The 24,676-nt window shown below is 41.3% G+C and overlaps 1 long non-coding RNA gene across 1 annotated transcript in view; it reads left to right on the forward strand.

Annotated features, from left to right (window-relative positions):
* Nucleotides 1–24,676, forward strand: part of LOC110339273 — a 71,296-nt gene that overhangs the window by 12,477 nt on the left and 34,143 nt on the right. The gene's annotated exons all lie outside the window — the stretch shown is intronic.

The raw sequence follows: 24,676 nt of genomic DNA on the forward strand, positions 1-24,676 counted from the left end.
GTGTGAGAGAGAGAGACAGAGAGAGAGAGAGAGAGAGAGAGAGAGAGAGAGAGAGAGAGAGAGAGAGAGAGAGAGAGAGAGAGAGAGAGAGAGAGGGAGGGAGGGATATTCTGAGTTGTTAACAAGCTCCCAGGAATGTAAAGGACTGGAATCTATTTGATGTGGGGATGGAAGAACCTTGTGGACTCAGGGATGATGGTCAACAGTAGGTATCTAATCCCCACCTTTCCATATAGAAAGAGACCCAAGCAACAAGGGAACAACTGCATTTTGACCACAATGACTGAAGGAGAGCAAAACTGGGTGGGACCCAGAAAGCCAGGCTGGGCATAGAAAGAAAGACAACACAACTTGCTTTGGCTACCTCACTTCCAAGTGGGATCAGCTCAAACCAAGAGAGACTCAAAATGGAAAAAGCCAAGCAAGAAACACCCACCAGTGGCACAGATACTTGCAGTCACCGCTACTTATCAACTCATTGCTCTCCATGACTTTGAGCCAAGCTTAGGAAGCTGCTTGGAGTTCCCAAGGTAACTCCAGAAGGGGATCCTCCATTGTGTCCCAATCCCTGTGAGACTTCTGTTTTATTGTTTTGCTTTAAACAGGAGTCACAGTAGACCATATCTTGCCATAGAGGTCACTGGCTACTCTATCTTTTCATTACTGAGGCTTTGCTGTCCTGTTAACACACATGGTAATACATCATTTCCCACCTAAGTGACATCACTGGAACAGACACCCTAGGAAGCATACCATTTCTATCCCAGTTGCTTTCATTACTAAGCTTACTAGATATGACCCACAGTGGAGACGCCATCTGTAGGAACCAGAACTAATTTGTGGCCTTTCTCCTAGGGAGTAGAGCTTCAGATTGGGAAGCAATTCCAATGCTTATATCCTAACACACATAGCAAACTATCCCCTGGAGTTCAGGTACACTGGCTTGTGCCTGTGTAGGCAGAACGGCTATGACATCCTGTGAGTGAGCACACACCTGGTAGCCCATACTAAACAGAACTGAAGCCCTGGGTAAGAGAGAACAAACCTGGCCACAGGATGTCTTTCCTTCTGTATGCTGGGTCAGCCCTTGTGGTACTGGGAAACACCATACTTACATTCATGAATCTAACTGTCATAGTACCTAGTCTTCCAGAGTTTGGAACATTACTGTGTTTTACCATTTCAGATCAAAGGAAACTTTACTCCCTCTCCTGACACCTGAACTGTCACTCTACAGATTCTGAGGCCCAGATCATACCTGTATTGCTGTTTCCTGGATCTTAGACCTCTGAAGTATGCCAGTTTTGCTCAATCCATGTTATTGGTGTGTCTTAATCCCTAGAATTAAAGTCCATAGAATGGGCTATGGTACCCTTGACTCTAGATGGGTTCACTGGAGAATTCCTCAGAGTCATAGTGCCTGCTTAGTGAGATAGCTGGGTCTCAGATGAACCTGCACTTCCCTTAGAGATGTTACAGCAGTTCAACAAATCACCTAGCCCAGGGACCCTAGCTCCACAGCCACTCTGACTACCTGTCCCTTGGAATACAGTGCTACTATGACTGTGTATGAACCATGTCAGACCTAATACCAAGAATTATCCTCCAAGACCCCAGTTAAAACTTTCCATTGTTGGGTAGGAGGGAATACAGGGACTCCAAAAGCCCTTGCCATTAAAAGCCCTCCCCTGCCACAAATACAGCCAGGAACCTCTGCAGGCTAAGCCACCAAGGTTTCTGTATACATCATTGATATTGATCATTAGTGAAGAAGTTTCATGGAGACTATACTGCTGAGCCCATTCAGAACCAGAACAATGTCCCCTGTTAATAATACCTAACATCCCATCAATAGGTGGAAGTGTTTTATTTAAAATATACTATAAGTTTAGGTAAGTCAACTATTGTAGATTTGCAGGCATCAGTGAAGGATCACAAAGTACATGGGGTGAAAAATGAAAAATGAGTATATTAATTCCCTTGTTACTACCCCCCTCATGGAAATTTATGAATTACCTTAAACTAATTTTAAGTAATAATCATAAGGAAAGTCAATGAGATACAAAAAACAGATAGACAATGTGATGTAACCAAGAAAATAATTCATGACAGGAATGAGACATTCAAGAGAGATGTACATAAAATAACCAAGCCAAAATCTTATAATTTAAGAACATAATAATTGAGGGTTGGCAACATGGTTTAGTGGGTAAGAGCACATACTGCTAAACTCAAAATTATGGAAATTATCTTCAGTGACTATAAATTATTGAGGAATGCACAGTATAAAAAGTTGTAAAGAATGACAATTTATAAATGAAGGAGACAGCAAAGCTTCGGATACTTACAAAAGGCTAAAGTTAAGATGGTAGCTGAAATTAGCCATTATAATTATGTTTTAGGTAAGCCCATGGCAACTGAGAAGCAAGGACAAGTAAGAGAGAAAAATCAAAACTGGGCACTATAAAAACTTCACCAAATGTAAACGATAACAAAAGAAGAAAGGAACAAATGATTCACCCCAGATGGCAAGTAGCAGAATACAAGGAGTAAATCTGACCCTACCAACATTAACGTGCAATGTCCATCAAGTAATCTCTCTCCTCAGGCCTGAGGGGTAGTTTAGCTATGGGGTGCCTTCCTGAATGTAAAAGAACTTGCCTTAGGCCCCAGGAGTGCAAAAAGAAGTAAATAAGCTTCCTCCAACCCCCAACCCAAAGCCATGAAATGGCTGAGCAGATTAAAAAACAATCCTGCTTTGTGTGAGAGAATCAGTTGAGCTCTCAGGATGCATTTGGGTGGAAAGTGAGTGGGTTAGAGGGGTTTAAGCACACAGCAGAACGGAGCAGGGATGTCCAGACTTACATTTGATAAAGCAGACTTTGAGTGGAAACCGGGTAGAGGAGATAAAGGAGGTCATTGTTCAGCGATAAAATGATGGAAAAGACAAAATTGTCAGTGTGTATGTACCCAGTACCAGACACCCAAAATGTAAAGCATATATTAATGGGCATGAGGACAATAGATAGCAGTACAGTAAAGAAGAAATAATTATTTTCAACTTAATAATGGACAGTCAGAGATACTGAACTTAGCCTGTACCTAGACCACTTACCAGGCGTTTGCAGGACTTTCCTTTGTGAGAGCAGCAGAATGTACATTCCCCTTTTGCACACATCAGACCTTCTCTATGATAGACCATATGTATGTCTGACAGCGAGGTGAGTTTTCTAACCATGGCTGGGGTGCTGTTACAGGTGGGGACATAGCTCAGATAAAGCCCCTTGACAAGGATGGGTAAGGTTCAGTCGTCAGCATCGGAAGAAAAGGTTCTCATCACAACCACATAGTATGAAGCAAGGACTCAACAGCAGAAAAGAATCATGGAAAACTCACAAAATTTTAAAATTATAAGTATGTTCCCCTCAACAATATAAACATTGCATGGTTATTATAGCATATTTAGTCATTTCATAATCAAGTCATAAAAATAGTCACAAAACACTGAAATGTGGGACAGTTCTAATTTAAGCACTACAATGCAGAACAATAATGGTTCACAAGATAGTGGTGAATCAGAAAACATGGAGCAGAGTGAAGCTTTATCAAACATTGATAAATAAGTACTTTATTTCATTAGTATCTAAAATTGAATAAAGGCTGTTCTGTGCATATCACAAAAATTGTACATAGAAGTATGCATGCTCATAATAATAAATGTATGGTTCTATGGCTTCTCTATTCATCATATCTTTAAAGCAACAAAATAATTTTATTCGCTTTAAATAAACAACTTCTCACCTTAAAAAAATAAAGTATGTTCCTAAAGTACCAAGGCTCTGAAGAAAAGCAGCAACAACAAAAAGTTATTCTGAGACAAATGGAAATAGAAATGGAAGATATCAAAACTTATAAAATGTAGCAAAAACAATTCTGAAGAGATTTTATAGTAATACACACTTATACTTTAAATAAAAGGGCCCAAATACATAGTATATAATTTAATCTGAAAGGCATAGGAAAGAAAACCCATTAAGTCAAATGTTTGCAGAAAGAATGAAATAATAAATTTCAGAACAAGCATTATGTTAAAAAATTATTAAAAAGTGAAGTCAAGAATTTTCTTTTTCCCTCCAGAGACTGAGACTAGTAAACTCCAAGCTAGGCAAACTAAGAAATAAAGAGAAGACTCAGATAGAAAAACCAGAAAGGAAAGACATCACAACAGATGCTTCCAAACTAAAAGAAGTCATAAGGAATATTACAAATAATTATATGCCAACAAATTGGATAAGTTAGAGGAAATGGATGGAGTCCCAGAAACCATAACCTACCCAGATTGAATCAGGAAGAAACAGAAAGCTTGAGCAAAGTAATAACAATAAAGAGTTTGAAGAAGTAATTAAATATCTTCCAACAAAGAAAAGCCCAGGACCAGCTGGCATCATGGCTAACATCTACCAGCTATTGCAAACAATCACCAATACTTAGAAAAAAATTAGATAAAGTAAAGCTAAAGGGAACGCTTCCAAATATATCACACAGGGCTAGTATTACTACAGATACTCAAGCCAGACAATGACATCACAAGAAAAGAAAACTACAGATCAATATCTCTAACAAGCATTGATGTCAAAATCCTCAACAAAATACTATCAAGCTGAGTTCAACAACACATCAAAAACAGCGTATACCACGAGCACTGAGAATTATCTGTGGCGTGATAGGCTGTTTTTAACTCACACAATTCAATCAACACAATGCATCATATTAGAGGGATAAAAACCAAAAGCCAGATAATCATCTCAGATGACACAGGAAAAATATTGACCAAGTTCATTTTCTTGTTAACATTTCTTAACATATTCAGTGTATGAGGAACATTAATAAAGCTCATTTATGAAAATCCCACAGTTAACGTCATAATCAATGGACAACTAAACATTTACATTTTTTCACATCAGGTATATGAAAATAATCTAGAGCAATGGTTTTCAACCTGTGGGTCATGACCCCTTTAGAGGTCACATATCAGATATCCTGCATATCATATATTTAAAATTCATAATAGTAGCAAAATTACAGTTATGAAGTAGCAACTAAATAATTTTATGGTTGGGGGTCACCACAACATAAGGAACTGTATTAAAGGGTCACAGCATTAGGAAGGTTGAGAACCACTAAAGCAATGTACAGTTTCAAATACTCTCTATGATAATTCCAGTAGCATCCTTCATAGAAAGAGAAAAAGTAATTTGACAATTTGTATGACCCCTACACTAAGAACAACAATAACAACAAACTCAGATAACAGAAGCAATACTGAGGAAGCAAAGCAAAGCTGGAGGTGTAATCCTTCCTGGGTTCAAGTTTTTTTATAAAGAAATAGTCAGCCAAACAGCATGTACTAATACAAAAGCAGACTATCAGAGCAGCATAGAGAGGCCAGAGACAAATCCAAACGTACATGCTTGATTCAACAAGGCCAAGCAGACACGATGGGGAAAGGATGTATGACAATAAATAGTGCTGGGAAGACTGGCTTTCCACATGCAAAGAAATTAAGTTAGTTCTTATTACACAATGTGTGAAAATCAACTAAAAATGGAAAAAAGACTCAAGGGTAAGTTTTGAAAACAAAAAATTCCTAGAAGAGACAATTGGAGAAAATCTCCACATTAGCTCTAGCAATGATTTTTTTATTACACCAATAGCTCATGCTACAAAAGAAAAAAAAAGTACATCAAACTAAACATATTTTTCACTACAAACTAACAAAATGAAAAGAGATTGCACACTGGGAAAAACACAGTTCATGCAGCTAATAAAGACCATTCTTCATGAATAAAGGACTCTTAGAATTTAGTGCCTCAAACACCCCAAATAACCTGATTACAACCTGGGTAACACACCTGGACAGACATTTCTCCAACACAGACAGACATAAAATGGCTAGTGTGTGAAAGTTCTTGAACTGCACAGATCAATGGTGTATACACGTCAATTAGGATGTCTCTTTCTTGTACATAGACTAAACAAATGCTGACCATGTTGGGAAGAAAAGGAAAGCAATTCTGATGCATTCTTGGTGGGAATGTAAATTGATAGAGTCATTTTGTGGAAAGTGTATAGCACTTCGAATGAAGTTAAAACTAAAATTCCTACATGGCCCAGGAATTGCTCTCATGAGGTATAGCAAAGGAGATTAAATTATCAACTCTTATGTTCAGATTTTTTATAATAACCAAGTTATGGAAACAACATGAGTGACTGTTAACAACTTAAATAAAACTGACAGAAATAAACTGCTCTAAGACTCATTGATTATGGAAAATTAAAACCCTCATTAGAGAAAATTCCCCCTTCCTCATTAAAACTCTCATTAGAGAAACTTCTTTTCCCAGTAACTGGTGATTAACATTGAGACTCATAAAAGACCTGTGGGAAACTCATCTAAGTGGGATATATCCATATCACTCCCCCAACACACACACACACACACACACACACACACACACACACACACTCATATATATAAACACACACAAACACATACACAAATACACACATATACAAACACATACAAACACACACACACTCAAACATACCCATGCACATACACACACATACATACTCACACACAAAGACACACACAACACAAACACACACAGACAACACAAACACACACAGACAACGCAAACACACAGCTCAGTGGCTGTTGCTAAGGGGATGGAGAGATTGAAAACGCTAGAGGTAGTAGGGATCTGTAGTAAGACAGTATTTCCCAGGCAGGGTAGGAATGATGCATGTGTGAATTCATAGTGGCTGTGACTCCCTGCTCAGTTACAATGTGAGATCAAATCAACCAAAATCCCAGGGGAAGGGGGAAGGAGGGGTGAATCCCCAGTCTCGTCTGAGGAGCAACTGATTGCTGTTGGGGGAAGAAGAGTCAGTTTTATCCAGGGGTGTTTTCCCAAAGTGACTACTCAGGCTTCGGTATAGGTCCCTAAATCCATGACCCTACAGGCAGCACTAAGTGAATTCAGCGGTTAAGTTAGGAGGGAAAATTAACAGGAGAGTAGAGGAGGGAATGGGGGGGGGGTTGTTTGATTAAAACACATATGCACGTTTGAAATTCCCCCAAAAGAAAAATAATGGAAAAATAAACATTTTGATGAAAAAGCAAAGGTGATATATGGGGAGGTATACATTCATATAGTAGAACATTATCTGTCATTAAAAACAAGAGGTCCTGTCATTTAATTACAGTATAATAGACCTGAATGCATGAGTCCAAGATGTTCTAAGGTACCACCATCAGCCAGACACTAAGAGGATAGAAGCTTGTCCTTATTCATGGAATCGGGAAATAAAATGCAAAATATACAGATACAAAGAATGGAGTTTGCTTTGGTGATAGGAGTAGACAATAGGAAGATTTTTATGTGTCGTGTTTCAAAGATTTCAGAGTGGCAGATATGTGAGATGAATGTATCCGATGATCTCAGGCACTAAACAAAGGCCATGGGTATAGAATTGTGGGTACTAGGGTTTTTATTAAGTAGGAGTATTTACCCTTTTTGACGATAACACACAGCGTAGTTTGCCTCTGTCTGTCTTCTCACAGAAGCAGAGGGTACTTGTGTAGTGCGTAGTACTGCTTGTGATACAGGCTCCTGGGCATTGAGTAGTCCTGGGCAGGGCTCTTCCTCAATATGCCCTTCCCTGGCCCTCCTCTTTTCTGGTTTCTAAAGCCTGTGATACTGGTCTCACTACGAGCTTCTTTGTCATGTGAAATTTTAGCTCCTGTCCAGGTCTACTGAACCTGGATCTGCTTTTCAACAAGAGACCTACGTCCATGCCTAGGATTAGGTTTACAAACAGATATTCCTGGACCATTCTCTGAGTACCCAGCTTCTGCTTCCCCTAGCCCTCGACGCAAGGAGGAATGCCCTGCCCTATGCACTCTGCACTGTCCTACAGCTTTCCATCTGTCTGATGGTGGGGTATCCTCCATCTTACGAGAGCATGCTCTATTGGGTGGAAAATTTTTGCTTTAGGAGGCAAGTCCTTGTGGTGAAATCACTGACACCTGCGTGTCAGGATAGGTGGTGGAGGCAGGGGTGGCCCTCAGATCCCCTCAGTGTCTGGTCTTTCCTCAGAGAATCTTGGATTCACCCTCAGAGACCACCTCGCATGACAACACGGAAGCCACAGCAGGCCTCGCCTCTGATGCGCTTTTCTAGAACATCCCCCTGGCAGCCCAGATTTCATAAACGTCCTCCCTGATGAATGGAAGTATCTGTATTCACAAGGAACATGCCACAGGCAGCCGGGACTATTTTCCCCTCGCAGCTTCCTGTCATTTGTGGTGTTCTCTTGGAAAACCGCAGGGCTCGGCAGTAACAAGCGGCTGTTTACAGAGCTCCAGCTGTAATTAAGATTGGATCTGCTCTCTAGTACGGTGAGGAAACACACCGCCATCCATCATGTCCAAACTGGGTGGGGGTGGGGTGCGGGATAAAAGCATTCTTCAGTTTGTGCATGGACGAGCTGGGGAACATGTGAAGGGAAAGACATTTTTGTGGATTAGAACGGGGATGTGAGGTGGAGATGGGGAGCTGAGCTTCAGGGAACCCATGGTATGGAAGGAAGAAGGGGAGACAAAGGCTTGTCTCAGAGTTGACAACGCGATAGGGCTCGATTTAAGGGAGAGTTAGAGGGCAGTTTGACAGCGGCCTACTACAATGTTCACTTCCGTAGAATTCTGGTTTTTCTCTCCTGCTCATTGAATTGATAGAATTCCGAAGAAGACCTCTATTTATTTTGTTTTGCCTTCGCCTTCTCCATGAGAACTGCAAGCTACTGGAACAAGAGCACTTGCTCACTCGCACGGTTACCCTGGAAGCTCTGACTGGAGAATATGAGGAATTGTGTTAGCTTCCCGTGGCCACCAACCCAAATCAACACAAACTGGGTGGCTTCAATCAGCAGAAATTTTACTCTTACTGGTCAGGTGGCCAGGAACCCAAACATTGGGCTGCCAGCAAGGCTTGCTTCTTTCCACAGCCTTGTGCCCAGGCTGCCCCAAACCTTTTCTCTATGCACTAACCATCTCTAAGAGTAAGAGCTTGAATTCTTTTGTTGGTAGCTGTGTCAGTCCAATAATTGTCTCTACTGGCAATCTGTCTCTTTTTATATAATGACATCAGTTATTGGATCTAGGACCCAGTCAACTTCAATATGGCCTCATTTTAACTAATTGAATCTGCAGAGATCATATTCCTAAGAAAGGTCACATTCTGAGGTTCCAGGGAGACTTGAATTTTAGAGGTACACTGTTCAAACCACCATAGATGCTCAGTGCTGCAGGATACATGAGTGAGGTGAGATTTCCTTTTGCCTCTGGTTTTAATCATGGGAGAAAAAAAGAACATAGAAAAAGGAAGGAGCTGGAGTTTGTTCTAAAGTAATTGAGGTGGAGCAAAAATCTTGTTTTCTGAGTGAAAAAAACAAAAACAAAAGAATCCATTGCCCTGAAGAATGTTCCAGTAAGATTATATTAGGATGTAGACATTGTCTCTGGATGTGGGAACATTGGTAGGTCTCTAAGCAGAGTCAGTCTTAATGTTGGCAAGGTTCTTGAACTTAGCCACTCACGAGGCATTGAGGCTCCTGACCCTAGACCCAATATGGGGCTTCTCTGTAAGCTGAGTGTGCTTGGAAACTCAGTAGAGAAGGATAGCCTGAAAATGAAAACATTTTATGTAAGTCTTTGAATTGAAAATTTAAGAAAAGAACCTAAATCCTCATCAAGAAAAAATGATAATTCAGTAGAAATCTTTCATGTTGTACATATATGTTGTGATTGTTTTGATTTTGAATTCTGTGTGAGCAGAGGACACAGATTCTCACGGATCTCCAGTGATTTTCTTCGAAGTTTTACTCCTTCCCAGTATTTCTGCAACTTTAAACAGAATAAAAGGGAAGGGAGTTGAGGAAGATAGTTGCTCTCCTGAAACTTCATATAGCTTTTATTTAGCTCAGGCTTTGATTGCTAATTCTATATATTACTGTACACAAGATAAAGCCTACTCAGGTCTAGAACAATGAGGCACATTGCCTAACAATGTGGGCACAACCTTCTTGAGGCCAAAGTTGCATCTCTTAAGTGATGTTGACCAGGATATGTAATTAATGATGAATGATAAAGAGAAAGTTGTATTCTAATGGAGCTGCTCAGGGTCCTTGTGCTTCCTAAAGTCTAGTTAGAGTAAAATAACTTTCTTTCATCTACAGTAGCTTAGTGGCCTGGGAGTCTAAGGCATAAGCCATTCTTATCATTTGAGGAGTACCCTGGTCTGGGGCCCCTTGAATAGCTAATAAGCAGTTATTTTGTTCCTGTCTATTCCTCTATCCCCTCACATATCATCATTAATTAGTGCTTATAAATTTGTACCCATTCTTGAGGATAAGAGGTGGGCAGGAGAAAAGACGACATCGTCATCCCTAGGTAACTAACTGGCTGTGAGCTGACCAGAAGTAAAGGAACAGTTTCTAAGAACAGGAAAGAAGGCTGGCAAAGGTGGCAGGAGGATAGCCAGGATGGACTTGTTTGCTATGTAAAGTATCTTCAGGATAATCAAGAGTTCACAAGAAAGGAAAACACGTGAAAATCCCAGATCAGGTTTCTTGAAGCTCTACAGAAAGAGCTCTCTGACTAATGCTATTCACAAGAATGGCTTCCAAGGGGCTGGGGATATAGAGTTGGTAGAGTGTTTGCCTATAATGCATGGATCTCTGTATAAATGGAGTAGTGGGGCATCCAGGTAATCCCAGCACTTGGGAGGTGAAAACAGGAGAATGGGAAGATCAAGGTCATCATCAGCTACACAGGGAGTTTGAAGCAAGTCTGGACTACATGAGACCATGTGTAAAGTAAATAGTGTAAAATACTTATGACAACTGGAGTGATGGGAAATTGGATCAAATATTTGAATTTATTCTTCCTAAGTTGCTGGTTTTTAACTTTTGGTATGCTCTGATTCAAATGGTCTGCTGTCTCCCTTTCCCCTCACTTACCATTATTCACTGACCACGGCTAATTTACTTTCCCATTGATCTGTGTGTCACTTCTAAAATGCCACATCAACAATCATTGCGGCAGCAAAGTGCGGTTTAGCTGTGGAGGTCTGACAGTCAGCCTGAGAGCGCTGTGTGTGGGACTCGTGTGGGACTGGGGCTCTGCCAAGCCCTGGAAGGCAGGCCTTGGTGTTTACTCACAGAAGAGCTGGCTGTGGGAAGGTATTGCATGGAACAGTAATTAGCATATGGGTTTCTTAATTCTGAGGAGCTGTATTTGTTTTTATGTAAATAACAGGCAATGTCCTCTTCAGAGCAATCAGGAAATGAATGCTTCAAAGGATGTGTCCTCTCAGAAGACACTGGAAATTGGCACACATTTGCAATGTATGGTTTGCTTTCCTTGTGAGGAAAGTGGAGTGTAGACACTGTAGTGACTAGCTGGTTCCATCTTCTTCATGGGAAAAGGTTGGCTCTGATCTAGCCTCGACACAGGTTTTCACATCTGCAGAGGTCCCTTGTGGACCAGTGGTTAATCCTGAGAACTTTCTGCTTTTGAGCGAATGACATCCTTGGTTCCTTGCAGAAGGCTAAGCTAGAACCTTTTATGGGCTGATAACAGCTGGGGGTTCCTCCTGCCTTCTCTTTTTCTGCCACCTACAGCTTCCCTAGATGCCTGATAAAAGGGATGGTTGCATGCTTCTTGTCTTCCCTGGCTTTGATTTCCTCCTCTTCCTTCGTGTTTCTGTACATTTTAAAACAAGCAAACATAAAATCTGACTCCTTTTCTTTCTGTCTTGGCTGGTGGGTGGCTTATTCTGATTTCTTGATTTTCTTCTGTTCCTAAGTTCTCTTCACTTCCTTTGTAGGAGTTAGGATTTGGGCTTGGCTGCTTCAAAGGAGACAAGTAAGACTAGTTGGAACTAAGTAAAAATTTAATTCCTTTTAATGTGAAAACATGTCGTGGTAGCCAATCAGAGGGTCTGAAGATCAGGGTGGGGGTTCAAGTACTTGGGTGCCCTTGTAGGTTGTCTTGCTATCCTCTGGGGCCAAGAAGGGACAGACTGTTCAGTTGCTGATGGGAAGAAAGAGTGAGGAAACATAACCATTTCCTTAAGTGTAACCATGGTAGTTGCTTGATGTCTGTCTGGCCTGCGATGCCCAGTCTGCAGCAGGTTATCTGGGCAGCAGAAGAATTTGAACTCCATCAGAACCACTATCAAACTTAGATGGGAACCAAAGTAATTTTACCATACAATTAGCTGTTCTTTCACACTAGTAGCTAGACTTTGGCATGTGACTTAACTGCCTTGAACTCAGGTTTCCATATTTGTTATTGGATAGATGATAATGATACCTACTTTATAGTAGTAGAGAGAGTTTTGGGGTATGTGTTGAAAATGAGAGCTTAAGAAATGTTGGTGAGAGCTATTTTCCACAGAATAGAGATTGCTTTGGAATCTGTATATAATATTCCTCAACAGAAAATCTATCAAGGGAGATGTGATAACTGTTATAAATTCCTATAAAAGTACAGTGATGCTGTTGGGGTAAGGATAGGACTTTTGTGTAATGAGGATGTGGGAACTTCTTGTGGAACCAGAAAGCAAGGGACTTTTGAAAGGTTCTGTATTTCTAGAAGGTGATCTAGTACATCCTTCTCTCTAAGGCTTAGAGGTCCTTCAGAAGAGGGGGTGAAAATATTGTAACAATTGCAAGTCATTGACAACTTCAAGGAAACAGTAATTTCTGGACATAACAGGGTAGTTGCACACACAAATTCATAACAGTAGAAACAGCATGCACAAGACCTGCACAAGCTCATGCCTAACAAAATCCCTCTATGGAAGGGATAAGGTGAGGTGAGAACAAAATCCTATAACTAGAAAAGGAACTACTGGCATTTGATAGCCTGACAGGGGAGTCTGTTTTCTTTAAAGATGTGGCCCCTAGTAGTTTACTATATTCCAAGGCATGCTCTACTCTCAAGAGTAGCTGGTCAATAAAAACTGGGCTCTATGAAGGGGAGAGAGAGAAGAAAACTTAAATTTGAAGGGCAGTGAGGTAAGTGTGTAGAGGGGTGGATATGGGAGGTGTTAGGGGAGGGAGGTCATTAAATATGACCAACTTACTTGTAATTCTGCCTTAAATTTCTCAGAAGAAAAGATGTCATTCCCCCACATGGAGACCTCCATGTCATTATGCTAACCCTCTAATTTGCATCATCACCCCATTCTTTTTCTATGTTTCTCTTTATGGCGCTCAGATCTTTTAGATCTAGCAGAAGAACGTAGCTGGAGGTTAGGTTGTCAAAGTACTTATTTCTGTGGTGGGGATGAGTACGGAAAGAAACACTAGGGGTTCCCTAAGGGAGGCCTCGGTAAAACCCACCAATCTCAGTACTGTCATCAGGCAACATCTATAATTTAGGCTGAGAGAGTTCAAAGTGGAAGACCAGCCTACCAGTTTCTTCTTAAAACTTCTGATGCTTCTGAAAGCCTTCTTACTGAGTGAAGTCAGAGGTCATGAGTTAGTCTGCCCTAACGGAGCCTGAGCTGGCCACACCTAGAGATGCATCCAATTAAGGGCAAGTTTAGGAATTCTCAGCTCCCTTTCTGAGTGGCTGTTCTGAGTGACAGTGAGATAGTGCATTGAGGTACATGTTTCCAATTTGTCAGCTCAATTTTTAACTCCCGGCTGACAAATAGCCCTGAGGTGGAAGTGAATTATAATTGCAGCTAAGGAGGATTAAGACTACAGATTCTGTAAGTTGCATGTATAAAGGTCAGACTGTACTGTGCCAGGCAACTCTAATGAGTGAGTGCATTGGTAAAACCCTGCTGCCATTCCAAGAGATGTTTGTTAGCAAATGGCTGCTAAACTCTTTGAATTTTCTCTCTTTTGACTGCATAGCACACTGGCGCGAAGAGTGTAACTATTTTTTTTTTGAGGTGTGAAAATTCATTAAAAAGTGCTATTATTTGAAAGTATGTCCAACATTAAGGTGTGTAGTGTGAAAGTAAATATACATGGGTGGTTCTTCATTGTCAAGAGCTTCTGTAGCCTGTTTATTTCTTCTTTGTAAATTGCTGCACCCAGGATTTGAAGAATAAAATAAAAAATGGATATTTGCATATGTTCATTTAAAAATATTAGTGGAATTAGTAGAATATGTCAGGCCTGTAACCAAAGTGTGTGGTATCTTCAACAATGGGATCTTACCATCAAGTTTTGGTGGGTAACTAAGAACAGTGGAAACAGTATACATTGTTTTGGGGTCTCTAGGACAAGAAGTTGGTACCCACGGTGCTTCCTTCATGTTATCTAGCTTTCATAATACCAGAAGGTCCTATTGGGAAAAAAGTCATCGACAGTCAACAATGTTCTGTGAACCCTGTGAACTGCAATAATAACTGTTAACTAGTGTGGCATGTTATGCCAATGGATGCATTAGTGTCCTGAATGTTATGATATTATTATGATAAACCCTTTCCCCTTTCTGACTAGACTTAAGGCCAAGTGCACAGGAGGAAACACACTCCTGGTTCTGTTAATCCATCCAAGAACAAGTGGTTGGGGAGCTCACAGGCGCCAGGTGTGAGCCTACTTACTGTTATTCTGCTAACTGGACGTAGTGTGAAGGGACCCTCCACATTTGCTTCTCTGTAACCGCCGATTAGTGTGCTCTCAGACCTCATCAGAGAAGTTTCTTTTGTGGCCAACAGAAAATCTTGCAACTGGTCAAAGGACAGAGAATAAATATTAATGGAATGCTTAACAACAAACGGAACCTCTACATTGTAAGCATTTCTCACAAGGCTTAGGGGACACCTTAGGTAAGGAGGCTGAAAGATTGTAAGAGCCAGAGGCAGGGAGGACAGAGTGAAACAGTGTCTTCTAGACATGACAGGACCTGCAGGAGATCAAGCCAGTTAACATTATAGCCCGGAGAAGGGAGGGGTTCATGAGGTCCCATCCCTAACTGAGGATCCATTAACAGTTGACAGCTTCTGAAGAAGGGTCATTTTCTTTAAGGACATGGCCTCTAGGATGCTGACCATGCTTCAGTGGATGGTTCCATTCCTAGAAGTATATGGGCAGCACAAATTAAATTTGATACATTAATTTTTTTTAAAAAAAGGACACAGAAGTGGCGGTATGGGTGGTACAGGAAAGAGTAGGGGGAGGAGTAGGATGTGAATATGCTCAAAATACATTATATGAAATTATCAAAAAATAAATTGACTATTATATTAAAATGGTACCTTTCTCAAAGTGGTGTTGAGAATTTTGGAGGACACACATATGTATGTGTTTAATTAAAAAAATAATTTAAAGAGGATATGAAGTTGCCAAGGGGTGTGCCTGGAGTGTAGAGAGGGTACATATCAAAATACACCATAAAGAAGTCTAAAAGAATAAAATTATTTAATATTTGATAAATCAGCAATATGCTTATTTAATTTTAAATAAAATATATATTTAAGCCAGACAGTGGTGGTACACACCTCAGAAGGTAGAGGCAGGTGGGTCTCTGTGAGTTTGAGGCCAGCCTGGTCTACAGAGCACGTTCTAGGACAGACAGGACTACACAGAGAAGCCCTGTCTCAAAAACCAAATAAATATATACTTATCAACTAAGCCACGAGTCTATACTGAGTCATGTGCTAAAGTAAATAAAAACAAGACATAAATTCTGCTCTTAAGAAACTCAAAACATTGCTAGTAAGATTAATTGAGGTTACCATTTTGTGTGGCTTCTTGGGTGTAATAAAAAGAAATTAAAATTCAGCCATCTCTTAGAAATGAAGTATACATCCTTCAAAAGTGCTAATTCTATATAAGGTCTTTATAGCCATATATATTTTCTTTGCTTGAGGAAGATGTTAATGAAATAATATGCTTTTTTTTAAAATCATAGGGATCAGTTTCTAAACTCTGATTTGCTCCAGGCCTGTGACATAGAAGGGGATTGGATTTTTATTGCCCACAGGAAAATTCAGAAGCCGAAGTTACTTTCCAGGGATATGGACCATCTTCATCACCTTTAGTCTTGTCTCTCACATCCTTTTTGCAGCTGAGAAGTATTTTCCCCTACCTACAGTTGATTCCTATTTTCTCCTTATAACAATCCTTCCAGGTCCTCCAAAGTGTCTGTTGCTTTTCTTGCCTATTGCACAGAGGCTGTCTTCATGAAGGGCTGGCTTCTATCCAGATGTAAATGTTCTGGGAACTCTCCATAATGAAAAGTCCTCCTCCTCAATGCCATGCACCGTTGGAACTTCCCCATTTTGCTACCTCATCAAAAATTTTTGGATTCTCTCCTATTATTATCTTATTTCATTGGAACTTCCCACAAATTCAGCACCATCACTCCACTGAGACAACTTGCATCAACTCATAGATGACCTCATTGGTGCAAAGCTAATAAACTTGTTTCATTTTTATTTTACTTCATTACTTTGCCTCACTGACAACTGTGATAACTCCCTCTTTTAATGAACTTAAAATACATAAATGTCATACCCGCTCTATGAAAAATATTTATCAATGCCAGAGGTGTACTAAATGGTACTTTTAAGTCTCCTTATCCATAGACCTCTCCAGTGTTACCTTCTCCAGGACCTCTTCTGGACAATTTCTTGTGTATTTTCTTGCAGAAAGAGTCCTTTAAACTGGGCAAGGTAGAATATGCCTCAGTGTTTGGGAGACTGAGGCTGGATTATCCAGAGTTTGAGGTTAGCCTTGGCTACAAAGCAAGACTCAGTCTCAAAAAACAAAAACAATACCATGAGCCATGACAGAATTGAAATATCAAAACTGCATTCAGCAGAAACACTCCATTCAGATTCTGCTAAAGTGATGGTGAGGCCACAGCTCATGCATCACCCTCCAACATGCTCTTCCCACCAGTGTACTTTGAACATCCGTGTATACCCACATGCGCAGACTCTGCTTTGGATAACTCACTCATTACGAGGTCTTCCTTCTGGGATGATTCTGCACTCCAGACCACAGCTGTTCCCTTCCTACGAGGCTGAGTTTTTCTCAGTCTTCAGTTCAAGTCTCAGCCCTTTTGACTCACACCTTCTCTGTGGAAGATACCGCCTCCTCCTGTGGTCAGAGTCACCATTATTGCATTATGGACTATTACCTTTACCTCCTTTCCAGATCTGTTCTTTATGCTTAACTGACTAATGTATATTCCCTCTTGTATATACTTCTAAAGTCTAGAATCCAACACTCCAGGATCCCAATGCACTCTTCTGTTCCCATTCCCAAATGTGCTTCTCTATGGATCCCAATCACAATGAATACCAGACTTGTCCAACAAGTTTCTAACTTCATATCACCTCTTATTCATCTTCTGCTCCTTCAGCAAGATCACCTTTACTTTTCCCTAAGCCATGTCCCTATATAAACACTTTGTCACTCTCCCTTGTCATAGTGTCTGATGAAGTTGCTTTGTAATTCTTTCTCATTGTTCTCATCTACCTCAGTACTCTAAGATTTCTGAAAATAGCATCATGGTGTGCCTGTCTGTCCACACTGCATAGGCACAGTAGATTGTTATTAAGCAAATGCATCTACTACCACAAATTGGTGTTTAACTACATGAGAACTGCTAGCATTTCTCAGTTGTTGAGTGGGGTGGGATAAACCTATGCCACATCTTTGCTTCTGTCCTGCCCTTATCTAATTAGACTCTGAGATTCTTAAAAATAGGAAATGTCCAACAACTCCTTATTTCGCTCTACTTGATATGAATATCATTTTTAAATCAGGCAAATGGGACAGTAGTTTCTCGATTATTTCTACAACTAGTAATTCAGGCAACACTTTCCCATGCAATGCTGATACCCTCCCCCCAAAAGCTCTGAAGTCCTTGTGTATTTCTTATTTACCTGTTGGTCTCTGGGACTTTCTCCCAAGTAATAGGGAAAATAGATATCCAGGTTCATCTATTAAGGAAGGGGTTCAGGATTAGAGTTACGACTGTAGAAGGTAAGTCAATGTCAACAATGTCTGTTAGTCATATCACTTTAAAACATTTTAGAAAGTCACTTTGTCATTTTGACCAGAATTCCTTTGATAAGTCTATGTTCTAATACACCCTCCAAATAAGTAACAAAGGCAAGATACTTTGTTTGGGTCCAAGCAATCTCAAGGATATTTTCCTTCCAGGTTGGAGAGGCTCTTGGAAGTAGGGAAGGCATGTATACAGGTACCATAAAGTTCTCTGAGTGTGGAACAGTCTTTTGAACTACTCAAATCCATCCTCATTGTAAGGGCAAGAGAGAGGCAGGGCACTGTGGGATGTGAGTGCTGCATTGGTCCCTCCCACACACATATTGTTGTATAGGTGTAATGATTTCCATTTTGCTCAGGAGGGAACTAATAATCAGAGAGATAAGCCTACCCAAGGCCACACTGTGTAGCTTACAAACATTCGTGACTCACACATCCCCACTGCAGGGAGATTTCTTAAGAAAAAGATGAGGCATAAATTTGATTTGGGGAACACAGTGCTTTTATCGTAGTGTTATTTTTGTTGTTGTGCCAATAACCACAATATTTTTCCAGTGGGATACTGCTGTTTTGTCTTTTTTTCCTCACTTGCTGGAATGAGTCACAGACTTTTAAAAACTTAAGGAGGCAATTGAATAAACTGTCCTTGTTAAAGTACTCTGGGCTGAAGGAGCGTTGGTTGTTCCAGATTATGTTAAAGATAGTTTTATTTTAAAGATAATTGCATGTTCTTTTTGATAGAGCAAAATTGTTAAACACACATGTGCATGCGTGCATGCACGTGCGTGCCCCCCCACACTCCACCACCACCGCAACAACAAAATTGTTAAACACACATGTGCATGCGTGCATGCACGTGCGTGCCCCCCCCACACTCCACCACCACCGCAACAGCAAAACAAACAAAGCACAGGCATCGTTTCAGAATGCTCAGCCCCGCCAGTGTGTGACTGTCAATAGCTTAGCGTAATGGCTTTTCTGTTCTGTGAGAGAAGAGGGTACTGCAGGGTCTTAGTGGGCGGTGAGACAACAGGGGTCACCCCTCACATGAAGCTCAACATTGCCTCTGGAATCCTGTCCTTCGACAGGGAAGGTCAGGAGTGTGGGCACTGTGCCAGGAGCTGGCATGTAAGAGGTGGTAGAAGGGCCAGCAAGATGGCTCAGTGGGTAAAACCACTTTAAACCAAGCATGAAGACTTGAGTGCATCTCCCCTTACATAAATTAAAAAAAGTGATGCATTTTTAAAAAAAGGGACCAATAGAAAACAAAGCTTCTGGAATAGAGCAGTTTTGTAAGGCATCCTGTCATTTCTTGAGTGCCTCCAACATGCATGGCGAACTCATAGTCCTTGATTACTTTCTTTCCAGTGTCCTTTGCAATTTTAAAAAATTTCTATGAATTCTGTGAAAATTTCATATAATGTATTTTGATCGTGTTCACCCCCATCAACCTACTCCTCCCAGATTTCATCCCTCTCTATTTCCCTGCCTATTGAGCTTTGTGAACTTTAAAATAAATCCATCAGTTACAGTTAGTGCTGCCTATATGTTTTTGGATTTGTAACCTTCCACTAGAGTGTGGTCAACACACTGGAGAACACATCCTCAAAGAAAACCCAGTCTTTCTTTCTTAGCAGGTAGAGTTCCTCAGCTAGGATGAGGACTTCATGCCCACATCCCTACTCCACACTGGGATTCAGTCTGAGCTGCCATACATCTCAAGCATGCTGTCGCAACTGCTGTGAACTCATGCTTGCAGCTGCTGGGCTGTGTCTAGAAAACATGATTTCCACTGTTTCCTTTAGTCAGATACCTCCTCTGTTTCTTTACCATCTTCCTACACCACCTTCTGCAATGATCCCTGAGCCTTGGGAAGAGAGGGTAGGGTATAAATGTACCATTTAGCCCCTGTGCCTTGATCAGTTGTGGGTCTCTGTGTTGATTGCTAGCTACTGCAAAAGAAGCTTCTCTGATGAGGGTTGAGAGATGCGGTAATCTATAAGTATAATAATAAGTCATTAGGAGCTGATTTAATTCCATTTAATAGAATAGTAGCAGTAGTTTCTTCTCTAGGGCCTATAATGTGTCTACTAACAGATTCCTGGCTCTGATATCAGTGCCAGACATAAGTTTCAACATGTGAAGCAGGCTTTAAATGCAAGCAGAAAGAAGTGGTTGGTTACTCCCATGACATTCGTACTAGTGTCACACCAGTGGGTATGTCTTGCCAGGCTGGTCATTGGTAGCTTGCTGTGCTGACTTTTCTGTCTTCTTGATGTCTACTTCTGAAACTGGAACCCACTTCTCTCCAGTTTTGTTTACTTACTCAGCTGTCTTATCCCAATTTACTAAGTGCCAGTTGGACACTGGTGGCTTCCGAATTAAATCTTCGGTCCCATCTCTTCCCAAAATCCTAAGCTCATGTCTTGTGGTCCTGGTAATATTTATGCATGTCTAATATATTGCTCAATGTCCCAAGTGGTGTGACTGTCTAAGCCTACTAGACCATTTCCCCCAGCATAGCTTAATAAAAGTCTGCCTTTCTATCTATCAGGGAATGATTATTTCTGATTCTCCTCTTTTTCTTGCTCTCTCCATGTAAACCATAAACAAATCGTATGAGCAGCCTTTGAGTTGTACTTTGACTCCGCCTACTTCTCACCACATACATCTTCATTATTCTGGCTCAAGGCACTCTTCATCTACTCAAGACACACCGATGTGATCCTTGAACATAGATTTAGACGGCATTTTACTACCTCTGTCACTTTGGATACAAGAAAAATTCCTGCATTCCTCTGCAGTGGTCCCTGCAACTTGTTTCCTATACCCATTCCATTGTCGGTTTGATTGTATCCATTGGCCTCACTTTACTCCAAACATTAATCTCCTTGCTAATCATTGACCAGGCCAACCATAGTCTCCTTTAAAGGGGGGTTCCTTAAAATACAGATTTTTGGGTTCTATCCTCAGAGTTTTTGATTCAGCAGACCCTGGGTATGACTGGTTAGTTTGCATCTTTGAAAGGCTGAAAGGGCGGTTCTTGCTGCTTTAGGGATCACACTAAGAACAGCTTGATGTGCTGATAAGCATACTCACATTGTGGCCTATCTCAGGCTACCAATGTTGCAGCAGCTGGTTCAGCTAACTCTTTGTCTCTTCAGAGCGCATCATTGTAACCAGCAGTCTAGATGAGGGTTGGAGCAAAGAATGGAGAAAGCATTGTTTGCACACTTACTGTATGCTAGTAGTCCCAAATACTAACTATATTAAACACGACTATATCACACACTGGTGAAATTACTTTTCTGAATTCCACAACTGAGACTTGCATCTAGGGCCTGCGTTGACCTTGAAGATGCCTGTTCTCCATAATAACCAAAATTAAAAGAAAATAAAGCAACAATAAGAAAATGTACTTAGTCCTCTTTGGATCACACTGCTTGTTACCAGAGCCATCACTGTAGGGTTGGGAGATGAAAGACAGGACTGAAGGTAACTATGGCAAAGATACAGTCTGACATTAGAGGTGATTAACTTCTGTTTAGCGGAGTTTGAAAGGGAAGCCCTGATGAGAAGAGTAGGCTAGCCTTGTGGGGAATGCAGCCTTTGAGCGGATCACAGCCTGTGGGCCAAGAGCATCAGGGAACATGTTCCTTCCCCTGGTTACCACCTGATAATCCAGGAACCAGTAAGCGCAGATCAAAGGAGGCTCAAGAGCTCATATACTGAGAATTCGGGTGCCAGATGCTGAAATAGCTTCCCTTTGAGGGCGAGTAAATACCCTCAATTGATGGAACAGAAGTGGCTCCAGGCAAAGGCCCCACTTGCTCTCTGGTTTAATTGCCTCGCTACCCTCCTCCTGGATGAAGCTTCAATCACTGTACTTTCTAAGCTTGGAACCTCTGGGACAGGTTTCCACTGGCAAGCTTCAGGAACTACTGGGGTGATTATCCAGGCATCAAAATTGCTTTGCTCAGGACTTTTGAACGCCAACCTCTGAATTGCCTGGAATGCTGCCTTTTGTCTCACCATGCCCTGCCAGTGCAGAGAGCAGAGCTCTCTAGCCTTAAGGAAAATACTCTAAGACCCAGGTGTCCAGACCTTTCAGGGTCTCAACCTTCCTATAGCTGTGACTCCTAACCAAAAAGTTATTTCATTGCTACTTCAAAACTGTAATTTTGCTACTGTTCCGAACTATGTTGTGAAGGTCTGATATTAGGATATCCAGCATGTGACCCACAGGTTGAGACCCACTGCTTTATGCTGATTATAGACTCCACAGTAATATAAAGAAATACCTAAGACAACGAAGGTCAAGATGCATGTTCTGAGATGCTTTGCTCTTCACATTTCCGATTGGGACCTTTGATGGAGAATTCTGGACATATGCTGCCTCTGAAGCACTTGGACTGAAAATGGCAGAGGAAAAGTGACCCTGAGTTGGTGGCCTTTCCACAGCTGTGCAAGCTCAAGAGCTTCTTTCCTTCTATCACAGGCATGTTTTGCTGATTCCCTTACAGTGAGAACTGCACAAGAGTCAAAGAGGGAGACTTTGTTCTGTAGAGAGGGGAAGCTGCTAGTGCTGCTTCTACTGTTTCCTCTTCTTCCTCTTCTTCCTGCCTCCTCCTCCTCATCTTCCTTCTCCTCTTCCTTCTTTCTTTTTGAGACTGGTTCTTCCTAAATAGCCTTTAGCTGTCCTGGAACTCACTAGGTAGACCAGGTAGACCTCAAACTCATGGGGATTTGCCTGCCTCTGCCTCATGAACGCTAGGATTAAAGGTGTGCTCCAGCATCTCTAGTACAGGTTGGCTTCTTGGGAGCTGGAACAGGCACTTTGGTGCTGTGGTCAACAGGATGTATTTGGTGGGAAGAAGTGGGAGACTCAAGGCACTTAAACAAGAACCCCCAAGTGCCATTATAATTTTGTGGGTTTTTTCTTTCTTCCTTAGAGGTAAAATTAAAATCATAAAAAGAAGAGTTCTTATAATTAAATATTTCCTATGTGAAGTTCTTATTATATTGTTTCTTGGTTTTCTGGTGCTGGAGATTGAACCCAGGGTCTCATACACACTAGGCAAGCACTTTGCACTGGAGTATGTCTGAGGTCTCTCCAGCCCTACACAGGATGGATTGAAAAGTGTATCTCTTTGCTCTTAGTGAGGTTTTCTATACATCCAAGAAAGGAATGTGATATGTTCTCTCTCTCTCTCTCTCTCTCTCTCTCTCTCTCTCTCTCTCTCTCACTCTCTTTCTTTCTCCTCTCTCTCTCTTTGTGTGTGTATGTGTGTGTGTGTGTGTGTTTCAGCACCTGTAGAGGCCAGCAGACAGCTGAGATTCACTAGAGATGGAGTCATAGGCAATTGTGAGTTACCCGGCATAGATTCTGAGAACTGAGCTATAGTCCTTTGCAAGAGTAGAAAGCACTCTTAAGGGCTGAGCCATCTGTCTAGTCCTAAAGACACAGTGTTTTCTACCTTCTGTGAATATTCTCAGGGAGGGTAGTCTATACCTTAGCCCTCATATGACTACTTCTTACTCATCAGAGGTCCTGGAGGGTACTCAAAATAGAGGAACAAAATGCCACATTTTCTATAAACGTTGGTATAGAAGTTAGGCAAACAAGTAACGTATGTATGTATGTATGTATGTATGTATGTATGTACTCATCACTAACATGAGAAACAGCAGTGACATGGCTACCATTGTGGTTTGGATAAGTATTTCCCAGCGGCCCATATACTAACGATTTGATCACCAGCCTGTGAGCATGTTGGGAGGTGGCAGAATCTCTAAGAGTCAAAGTCTAGTGGGAGGAAGTTAGGTCATTGTTGGATGTGCTTTTGAGGCATGCTGGAGTCCCAGTTTCTTCCTTTCTCCATTTGCTTGCAGACTGCCTTGAGATGAACTTGATTTACCATGTGCCCCTGCCATGATGTACTATGACTACAATGGTACAAAGCAATATGGGCACGTGACCATGGACTTCAACCTGAGAAACAGAAAATAAGCCTTTGTTTCTTTTATGTTGTGGATCTCAGGCACTGTGTTATAGCATCAGGAAGTTGCCCTTGTGCAAAAGCAACCAGGTTCCGGTATCGTCACTTAGTTTATCCCTAACCCATGACCATTTCACTTGGGGTGAAGGGACATCAGGATTGCTGGTCCACCCGGTGAGGTTCTCTAATGGGACAGGGAGAAGCATGCATTACCAAAAAGAAGTTGATGAAAGAGCTCTGTTTAGGGAGGATGTCCTCCTCAAAAGAGGCAAGCCTCTGCAAAGCAGGATTTGTATTCTTCTTCACCCATGAGGTACAGGTATATCATAGAAAGTTTAGTCATGGGAGGCTGATCCTGAGTGTCTCCCATTGACAGACATTCCTGGTAGTGAGGGGAAAGAAGAGGTAAGAGGCAGCCCACTGGACCTTTGAAAGTTCAGGAATAAGGCAGGGTTAGTTTGACTCCACATTTGTACCCCATTAAGGCACACAGAATCACATAAATGCAGGGTTTGTTCTCTTCTGCATTCAAGCGAGAGAGAAGGAAAGGCCCAAATATGGAGTTG

The sequence above is a fragment of the Mesocricetus auratus genome, unplaced genomic scaffold, assembly GCF_017639785.1.
Source record: "Mesocricetus auratus isolate SY011 unplaced genomic scaffold, BCM_Maur_2.0 Super-Scaffold_100020, whole genome shotgun sequence".
Taxonomy (NCBI): Eukaryota; Metazoa; Chordata; class Mammalia; order Rodentia; family Cricetidae; genus Mesocricetus; species Mesocricetus auratus.